At 40.0% G+C, this 11,238-nt stretch overlaps 1 protein-coding gene across 1 annotated transcript in view; it reads right to left on the reverse strand.

Annotated features, from left to right (window-relative positions):
• Nucleotides 1-10,632, reverse strand: part of LOC132128894 (diacylglycerol kinase beta-like) — a 41,161-nt gene extending 30,529 nt beyond the window's left edge. Inside the window, exon 1 of the mRNA XM_059540280.1 lies at nt 10,403-10,632. The gene's annotated coding sequence lies outside the window, so the exon portion shown is untranslated. The remainder of the gene's footprint in view (nt 1-10,402) is intronic.
• Nucleotides 10,633-11,238: the final 606 nt, after the last annotated feature.

Consider the following 11,238-nt stretch of genomic DNA (forward strand, 5'->3'; position numbering starts at 1 on the left):
TTGTGATTAGAGGTTGTTTCATTGTGAGAAACTTGAAAGATCCATTTGCAAGCATTCAGATTGATTAGATTAATTTTGGCTAATATATAATGGCATAAATAATAATAATGATAATAATAATAATAAGTCTTCTTATTCTTACTATTGTTGTTTTGTTTCTGTTCTATTGTTATAATAGAAATATTAGAAAGCAAATAGAAAAATCTGTTCTGCGTTTTGTAATAACAAGACACACACACACACACACACAAAAAAAGAAAAAAAGACCAGTATTGGTTGTGACCCAAAAAAAAAAACCTTCCATTATGGGTTGCCCTTCTGTCTCTGATCAAAATCTTGTGTTTTAGCACAAGCACAAAGCACAAAGTTCATCTGGTCAGTAAAAAGGATTGCCAATCCTGGTGGCTCTGGAAAGAGTTTTCCCCATCAGCTGTGCTGCCTCAGACCGTTGCCAAGGGTGACTGACTGGACGAGAATGAGGAAGGGAGGAGGCGAGAGACGGATGAGGGGGAGGAAACCCAGGCAGCCGTCGCGGGTCTTCCCCTGCTGGCCTGCTCCACCTACGTGTGCTTCTCAGTGCACACAACCTTCAAACAGACTGCTTTGCATTCCACCTGCTGATGTAAGAGTGAATCACTCACCTCAACAAAAGCAGATGATTTTTGTCTCTTTGGTGCAGTGTAACATGTGTTTATCCAACTAGTACATACCAAGCATGACATACTGTAAACGGCAACTGGAAAAGTGGAAATATTTGGTTCCCTCTCCGCAGGAGTGGCTCAAGATTGATTTTGTTCACTAAATGAAACAGATTTATCTTTAAACACTCAGTTTGCAGAACAAATGGCAGGCAAAGTTCAAGACATGCCATAAAACAGGCCGGAAACTAGCAGCACAAGTCACACCTCACCTGTGAACAGCTGCTGTGCTTCGCCTCCCGCAGCTCATTTCTTGTGTTCTACAAGTTGCATTTCAATGGAAAAAGTATCACTCAATACGTAGGTTGTGGCAGGACGAGTTTTTTTATAAAAGCTAAGGGGCCTCAGGGGTGTGCAGGAAACCCTTTCAAAGTCATCCACTACCCACAGGCACGCCTGAGCTTGCACAGCAGCCATGCACGCCGTCCTCCTCCAGAAAAGCCTCCCTCGCAGTCTGTGCAAAGGCACAAGCTTGAGGACTCACATGTGAGAAACGTACTTACACCCACACGCAGAGAGCACTACAGACAGCAGACACACTGCAACTGTTGCGCTATCCTACACAGACCAATATCAAGAGTCGAAGCCATTTATATTTAATAACCGTGTACAAGAGAGTGCATGAGAAATCAGAGACTTTCTGCAGCTGAAACTGACTCAACTGAAACATTTGAGGACATGTAATTATATAATTTATGCATAGAATTACTACATTTATGCAGTCCAAACTACACCAAAACACTTAACAATAAAAACATCCACTTAAAAACAATTATCTCCATGAGGTTTCAGTGTGCAAGAACATACTCAGGGCTGAAAGATGAGATTTCTCTGATCAAAATTGCAATTGCCATTTAAACTGAAAAAAAAAAAAAAAAATTAGCTCCAGGTGTGGCCAAGAATATTGTGATTATATATTATCAGTATGACTTTAAAATAAATATTTCTTATTTGAAAAATTGAAATATTAAACAAAGTAATATTATTATTATTATTTTTATTATTATATTACACATAAATTGAAAAATTATGTTTAAGGTGAATTATAATATAATAGTTTTATTTTAAAGTCCAATTGAAAAGTGACAATACTAACATTTATGGCCTTTTTTTTGCTTCAAGCAATAAGAATGTGACAAAAAAATTGACAATTCATCATATATGTTCACATTTGCCAGTGCTAATGCTTCATAACACAACAAACACATAGGGATGGGACGATAACCGGTTTTATCGATAACCGTGATAAAATGTGCTGAAGGTTAGTAATATCGTTTAAAAATGAATTATCATTAAAACCGTGTTTGATTATCGCGGTTTTTTTTTGTTTGTTTTTTTTCGAGAAGGAATGGCGAAAGTCAGTGACTTTTCTATGCTTTTCTATGCTTCTACACTTTTCATTGTAAGGAAGGAAATGCCACAGAATTTAATCTTTCTTTAAATTAAGTGCATAGAGTTGCTTGTTTTATTAGTTGTTTGTTGATTATTAAATATAAAACTTGCTGAAATGTTTTCAGTGTGAGCATCAACTATTTTTGAACACTTTCATCTCGTTTCAACAAAACCGTGATAATATTGATAATCGTGATAATTTTAGTCACTATAATCGTGATATTAAATTTTCATACCGTCCCATCCCTACAAACACAATGACAACATGAGTTGTTAAGTCCAATTTGTAGTTTTTTTTTTTAATGAGTCAGTCAAACAATTCATAAAACAGCAAGTCAGTTTGCATGCAAGCAAGGTCAAAAACACTTTCATTTTCTCATAATGTGCATTTAAATCTACCTTATTTCTCAATGACTCTCAAACAATTAATGTTTCCAAAACCAAATTTTCATGAGGCTACTCTGCTCTGATTGGTCAGATGACCCAGTCTATTGTCATTGATCTACTGCATACAGCATATGTCAGAAACTAAACATAGTAAAGACCCAAACAATAATAGCACATGCGTTAGCCGAACACAAATATGGACTACTGATAAATCACTGCAGTTTGTAAATCAAAGTTTTTCTCCATCCTTTAACATGAATCCAAGTAATAAGTACAACACATTCTATATTAATCGAAACATTTCTAGACAATAGCAGGCCCTCAGCTGATTAGCAGAAATAAAACGCAAGTTATTCAGAGACTTATAGCTGCACTGACTGTATAGACAACACAACACAACACTTAAAACTACATATTTTGGGCACTGGACAGAACATTGCAACAAAAATTATTAATCATGCTTACAAATTGTGATTCGAGGAGCAAGCTTTTCAAGCTGGTCTTCACAGCCGGATTCTTTGGAAGTGAAAATAAACAGAATTTACTTTCACAACGCAGAGCATAGCATTGTCTTAACATGATGTTATCCACGCCAACATGCTACAGCGTTTGAGGGAGGTTCAAGTTCTCGCTGGATGTCCACACACAATGTAAGCAGGCATTATGCAAATGTGGTAAATTGTGATGTGTGAACTTCATGAAAATGGGATCCGAAAGACACGTTTAAGCGTTTCAGAGTGTGGCTCTTTCTTTGAGAGACAATAACTTTATTTATGATGCACTCAGACCTCAGGCAGTACGGACGGGTCGGCAGCAACACATCCAGCATCATCACACTGAACACTGGGGCCCCCCAAGGATGTGTGCTGAGCCCCCTACTCTTCACTCTGCTGACCCATGACTGCACACCTTCACACAACTCCAACCTCTTTATTGAGTTTGCAGATGACACGACTGTGGTGGGTCTCATTAGCAACAAAGATAAGACAAACTACAGGAGTGAGGTGAGCTGCCTGGCCAAGTGGTGCAGTGACAACAATCTCTCTCTGAACGTGGAGAAGACAAAGGAGATTGTTGTAGACTTCAGGAGAGCACACACTCAGCACGTTCCTCTGACCATCAACGGTGTGACTGTGGAGAGAGTGAGCAGCAACAAGTTCCTGGGTGTGCACATCACAGAGGACCTCTCCTGGACTGAAAACACCGCAGCACTGGCCAAGAAATCACAACAGCGTCTCTACTTCCTCCGCAAACTGAGGAGAGCCAGAGCCCCGGCTCCCATCATGTACACCTTCTACAGAGGCACCATCGAGAGCATCCTGACGAGCTGCATCACTGTGTGGTATGGCGCCTGCAACGCGTCCTGCCGAAAGACTCTGCAACGCATAGTGAGAGCAGCTGAGAAGGTCATTGGTGTCTCTCTCCCCTCCCTCCAGGACATTTATGGAACCCGTCTCACCTGCAAAGCCCTCATCACAGGTGATCCCACTCACCCATCACACAGCTTCTTCAGTCTGCTGCCATCAGGGAGGAGACTGCGGAGCCTCCAGGCCAGGACCAGCAGACTGAAGGACAGCTTCATCCATCAGGCTGTCAGGAAGCTGAACTCCCTCCCGAACTTGCCCCCCTCCCCCCTTCTGCCCCAGGCACCACTGAACTATGAACACCCCCCCAACACTAGTCACTTTATGCAGCATTGGTCTGCTCACTACCTCATTCAGCATGGAACTGACGTCATTCCACTACCTCATCAGTCAGTTAAATAAAATAACTGCTCTTGAGCCCTTTGTCACTTGTCACTTTAATCAGACTTAATAAGGTAATTTTAATAAGGGATTTTTTTTTGCACTAAAAATCTTTTATCTGCACTGTTGTTCACTTCATTGATTTGCACTATATCTGTCATTTGCCTTGCGCTGCTTTAACTTTATTTTTAATTTTATTATATGCCTTTTTTTTTTTTACATTCCCTGTTGTATCAACATTTTATATTTGATCTAGATATTTAGGCTTTAATGTTAATTTTATCTGTATGCACCGGGGTCTGAGAGTAACGCAATTTCGATTCTCTGTATGTATGTACTGTACATGTGGAAATTGACAATAAAGCAGACTTGAACTTGAACTTGAACTTTCAGCTATACAACTTTGCAGACTGTCATGTCATGCATGCACTGCATGAACGGTCAAAAATATTAATAGGCGCTCTTTAATTCATGAATGACTGCTGCCGCGATCTGGGGCTCGTTCTGCCGAGAAAACCCCCGGAGATGCCTGATTGTGGTCATGCTTTCCTTTCTGCAGCAAGGGCTGGAGCAAAGGCTGTCTCCCTCCACCCTCAAAGTCCAAGTTGCTGCTATTGCTGCGTACCATGTTCCCTTGAATGGGAAGTCGTTGGGTAAGTATGACCTCGTCATCAGGTTCCACTCACATCAAGTGAGTGATGTGACATACAGAGAATACTCAGATTCCATGCTCTGCATTTAACCCATCCAAAGTGCACACACACAGCAGCGAACACACATATGGAGCAGTGGGCAGCCATTTATGCTGCGGTGCCCGTGGATCAGTTGAGGGTTTGGTGCCTTGCTCAAGGGCACCCAAGTCATGGTATTGCCAGCCCGAGACTTGAACCCACAACCCTAGGGTTAGGAGTCAAACTCTCTAACCACTAGGCCAAGACTTCCCCGTTTAAATCCTTCCTGGCCCCCCTCTATACCCTCTTGGGACCTGTCTCTAGTGCTAAAATCACTACAACAGGTCCCATTCGAGCCCTTGTATTCAGTTGAGCTAAAGTTTCTTTCATTGAAAACTCTGCTCCTGTTTGCATTGGCCTTCATCAAGAGGGCAGGGGACCTGCACGCATTTTCAGTCGACAATTTGTGCCTAGAGTTTTGGCCAGCTGACTCCCAGGTAATCCTGAGGCACCGGCCCGGCTACATGCGCTGTCCCGTCCGAACATTAAGATGTTTTACGTAGATCGGACACAAAGCTTCAGGACCTCAGATCAGCTCTTTGTCTGTTATGAAGGCCGGCAGAAGGGGAATGCTGTCTCTATGAAGAGGATGGCCCACTGGATTGTGGATGCCATCACCATGGCTTATCAGGCACAGGGTGTGCCCTGCCTGTTCAGGTTGCGAGCTCACTCAACTAGGAGTGTTGCATCCTCATGGGCGCTGGCTTGTGGCACCTCGCTGACTGATATTTGTAGAGCTGCTGTCTGAGCGACCCCCAACATGATCGCCTGATTCTATAGCTTTCGTGTAGAGCCGGTATCCTCCTGTGTTTTCACCTCAAACGGTTAGTGGCCATGAGAGGCCCTGGTTAGTGTCGGGTTGCTAAAACTGCTCCAGAGTACTGTAGACCCTGTTGAGATCCTCCATCACCTTCAGCAGCCGGACGCGGCAGAATGTCTGGCACCAGGCCTTCATGATGAATCCATGAGGACCATGGAAGGCTGGGTCCCATATTGAGACCTAAGCGGTACTCACATGTATAGCCTTAGAGCCTGTGTTTCCCCGGCAGACTTCAGCCTTCCAAGAGGGTTACAATCACCTCCAATTTCTCCATATACACCTAAACAGATGCTATGTGTGTATTTGCTTCTGAAAACTCCTTTGGGGCTTCTGCAGCCTCCCTGTTCCCAGTGAAACGGGTATGTTTTCCCAGTGTTATCCATCTCACTCAGTTTGGTAGTGCTTTGACAATGGTGAGTGGAACTACTTGTTCCGAGTCCTGGCCTACACCAAATAGGGGCGCAGGCGGTTCGCACAGGTCACTGGAAGGGGCAGCACCCATGGCGCTTTGGTAGGGATCCCAATTCTTCTTGGTTACATATGGTAACCCTCGTTCCCTGAAGAAGGAAAGGGAGACGTCACGTCCCGTCACCACGGTTGTTGTACCAGTGCTGGCCGGATCACAGTCTCAGCTCCTCAGTGAAAACCTGGTATGCATTGCATCTGCTGCCTTATTATACTCATGCTGTGATCAGCGGCAGATGGATGCAATAATTGCATGCCAATGTGCACTGGCTCATTTAGTTTACACTCCAAGTAGATCGATCTATCGAAGCGATATCCCAATTCGTCGGTCACCGATGTGACGTCTCCATTCCCTCCTTCAGGGAACGAGGGTTACCATATGTAACAGAGACGTTTTTGTTCCCTTACTTTTTAGAGATTATTAAAGGGTTAGTTCGCCCAATTTGCTAAATTATGTCATTAATAACTTACTCTCATGTTGTTTCAAACCCGTAAGACCTCCGTTTATTTTTGGAACACAGTTTAAGATATTTTAGATTTAGTCCGAGAGCTCTTAGTCCCTCCAACGAGTCATTATCTGGCTCTTCACAGCAGTTCAGTCAGTGTACTGTTTGAGTAAATGAATTACTCCGGGATATTGGTTTGTTTGAACTCAGAGGAAGTGTCAGCCACATTAAAAAAGTTAACAGCTTAAGTCATTTGAGGATTAATGCGTATTGGAGACGCGAACCGTTTAAAATGATTCAGTTCGATTGGTGAACTGTTTCAAAAAGATCCGGTATCATCGAATGATTTGTTCGCGAACCGGATATGACAAACTGCTTTGTTTTGAACTGTCTTACAACAGACACGGAAGAGAAGACAACGCTTAATAAAGTCGTAGTTTTTGCTATTTTTGGACCAAAATGTATTTTCGATGCTTCAAAAAATTCTAACTGACCCTCTGATGTCACATGGACTACTTTGATGATGTTTTTCTTACCTTTCTGGACTTGGACAGTATACCGTTCACACAGTTTCAATGGAGGGACTGAGAGCTCTCGTACTAAATCTATAATATCTTAAACTGTGTTCTGAAGATAAATTACTGGTTTGGAACGACATGAGGGTGAGTTATTAATGACATAATTTTCATTTTTGGGTGAACTATCCCTTTAAGTACTTGCCATGTTAAAAACGAGGAAATCTGTAGTAAAATGAATATTGACCCAAATTTCATTCTCAAAGCAAGACCTTTATCTGTTTCTGTCGCATAAACATGGTTAGATCATTATTGAGCTTTAGGAAAGATGGGCAATTCCTGAGTCCAGTTTTTCACTGCTTGGCTCATGAGTTATTAAGCAGGTGATTACTGGGAAAACAGTAAACCAACCCTGTGATTTTCTAGCCAAGCCCATAAGCTTCCTCAGAGAACGAGGTACCATTATCAGGTAAGCTAATCCAAGAGCTCTGGAGAGAATGTGAGACTAAATGAGGACTTTTAATTTCTTCAGGGAAATCCTCAAATTTAGCATAGGCTTTCAAATGAGTCAGAGATACAAAACTGCAAACTAAAATATATGCATGTTGCACTGAGACAGATACGTTTTGGTCACAACAGAAGAAACAAGAGTGGAAAAACAAGAAGGGTTAGGTTAGACTCACGTTTTGACCCTAAATGTGACAAATGGCATCCAGTCTTTTACAAATATTGGGGCTGACTCGATACAACTTTTTCAGAACTGATCCTGATCCAATACCAAAAATTTTGAGTATCTGCCAATACTGATATCAATCCGATACCAGCACAATTTTTTTAATTAGTGTAGAATTTCTATACCTCAATGTGTGTTGACCTGATCATCAATTTTTTGTATGTTACACACCATCTACTTAATACAGACAGCTTCATTATTTTGACAGTTTTTCTCATAACTGCATTATACAAACTCGAAATTTCGAGATAAAAGGTCATAATTGTGACATATACACTCGCAATTCTGACTTTTTTCTCTAAATTCTTACTTTTTTTTCAGGAATGTGTGATAAAAACACACAATTGCGATTTGCGAACCGTGTGATATAAACTCGCAATTCTGAGAACAAATCAGTCCCCAGCCCCATACCAAAAAAATTTAATTTTTTTTTGGCTAACTAGCAATTGGTAAAAAAGTTTATATCACGCAATTCTGAGAAAAAAAGTCAGAACTGCGAGAAAAAAAATCTGATTTGCACAATATCTTGCAATTGTGATTTTATATCTCACAATTCTGACTTTATAACTCACAATTTTGAGCTTCTATCTCACAATTCCATGAAAAAAAAAGTCTGAACTATGAGATTAAAATTTTTTTATTCAGTGTTGGAAAAGGGCTTCCATATAGCCTATTATTTACAGATCAAGTATAACATTAGGAACATTTAATAATCTTGGATAGAGTTTTATCGTCGGAACCGAACGCGACACGCAGTTTGAGTGCTGAATGGGGAGGATGACAGACAGCCACAGCGGATAGAAGAGTTTCCATGAACTTGACTTAAATATTCATCTGTACCTCACATTAAACTATGGAACAGCTTAAGAACACTTGAAATATAGTGCACGAAAGCTTTATTGTGCTTTATAATGTTTAATTAAAAATCGGAACGATATCGATACTGAATATCGGATCGTGCACCCCTAATAAATATGATGCCTATCTAACTGGAAGAGTTGAAATATCTTACGGTGATGAATCAGGATAAACTTAAATTACATAATCAGTTCTCAGTTATTGGAAACCTTTAAAAAGAAGAACGTTGAAATGAATATTTACATAAACTCTCTATTATTAAGAGTCTAGATGAAATGCAGGCTTTCATATATTCAGCAATAGTGAAGATAACAGTAAAATAAACAAGAGAAAAAATCCAGAGAATGCAACAAGCATTAAATCAGGTGAGAGAAATGTGTCAAATAATACAATGATACATAAGAAGAACTTCTTTTAAGTGATAGGCTATTTAAGTTTCCAAGCATTTCAAAGTACAGTATGACTCAGGATCCACAGTATAGTTCGGTGAAAGAGAATAACAAAACATCTGACAAAACAACCGACGAAGCAAACAGGAAAACCACCAAAATGCAGTTAAGTAGTACAATTAAAAATAGAATAGGACTGTACATTACAAAACTTGACTGAGCTAGGCTGTCTCAAAATCTAGTGGGCTGTCTAACCTAAGCAACTAGGACTATCTAAACCGAATCATTTTCATTTTAACATGCATTTATATAGAACGGCGTGCTAAAAAACTTAGATGATGTTTCCGGCACTATTCACCGCAACACTACTACTGAATTTACAGTCCAAAACGTACAGCAAACAGTAGTCCGATTCCCTAACAAATGACTCCTATGAGCCGGTTCTTTTAAATGAATAATAAACATAGAGCGCAACCATAGACTGTATGAGCGCAACCAGTGCTGACTGATTGTCAAAAGAATGAATCTTATGAGCCGATTCTTTAAGTAAATCAAAAACACTTACGAAACAGGAGCAACCATTGATATATTACCCATTTACTGAACCGTAACTTAATAATTTCATCGTCATATTAACATCATGAGTTATTGACTGTTCATATGACAGCTTAATTTGAGATACACAATGATTAAGAATGAAATACGTGATCACATTTTGTTGGTTAAGTATTTGTATTTAATATTTAGAGTCATTTAAAAGTCATGTAAACAACACCTTTCGCAACAAAATTTGTATTTAATTTCTTTTTGTGGAAATATATTTGTTAGATATGTTTTGAAACATGAAATTATCTTATCATCTGCCAACAACTGTTGAGTGCGGTAAATCTAACAATGATGTTAGATATGTGTTCGTCAAAGTACTAAACGAAAGGAATTCTAAATGGAACCGAACTCTCCGAGACGAATCGAATTTAGAATCATTAAATTCCTCTCGATTCCCATCGTTAACTAGACAGCGTTCTGGGCATCGATACAAACGTTCGAACATACTGTTTGGCGAGTCAGAGGTTTAAAACACAACCTTATGAGTCGCTACCAAATTAAATTTTGCATAAAAACTACACGCAACACTGTACAAAATCACTGTTACTGTTTAAATGATTGTCACTTCTCTAAAACCCACTCGTTTTACCACAAAAATAAATAAACACTGACATTACCTTAATATCTTGAGGTCTGTAGCACCCGGTTAGTAGTTCTGTCTGACGCCAAGAGCCAAATCGCCAGTCAGATGCACTTCGAAAACTGCTTCAGCGCTTAGAAAATTAAGAAAGAAGTAGCGACGGAGGCAGAGCCAGCTTCGTCTGTGAGAAAGCGTTAAGCTGTGTTTGTCCGGTGGAGAACTGACAGTGAAGTGAACACGCCTAACTGTGAGTGACTCTCCCATAGAGTCACAGCACCGCCCGCTCTCGTGTCTGAACCGAGTGATGCACTTTGATCAGATGCTGTGCGTGTGTATGGACTGCTTCTTATCGAGCACACTAACATTAGTGATAGATAGATAGATAGATAGATAGATAGATAGATAGATAGATAGATAGATAGATAGATAGATAGATAGACAGACAGACAGACAGACAGACAGACAGACAGACATATAGATAGATCATTATGATGTTTGGCATCTTAGTTATTATAATTGTATATGTACTTTTAGACTGCGCAATTGCGTTAACAGTTATCACATAATTAAGATGCAATATATTTGATTGCCAAATGCTTGATTATCTGATACAGGTATTTGTGGTACCAGATTGTAAAAGCTCCAATCAAATCCTTCCTTTTTTTCAAAGGGATTACTGACCACTTCATTTATTAGGGAGACATGAAACTAAACTGTTTTTTTTATCAAAATGAAATCCTAACTAGATTGATGGATGGAACAACAGGCAGACAGACATTTAGATGGACGGACAGATAGATATTGCATACATACTGTACATGCAATACAAACACAACCATAATATAATGTTATTACCAAAAAAAAGAGAGTAGT

This window comes from Carassius carassius, chromosome 46 (genome assembly GCF_963082965.1).
Source record: "Carassius carassius chromosome 46, fCarCar2.1, whole genome shotgun sequence".
NCBI lineage: Eukaryota > Metazoa > Chordata > Actinopteri > Cypriniformes > Cyprinidae > Carassius > Carassius carassius.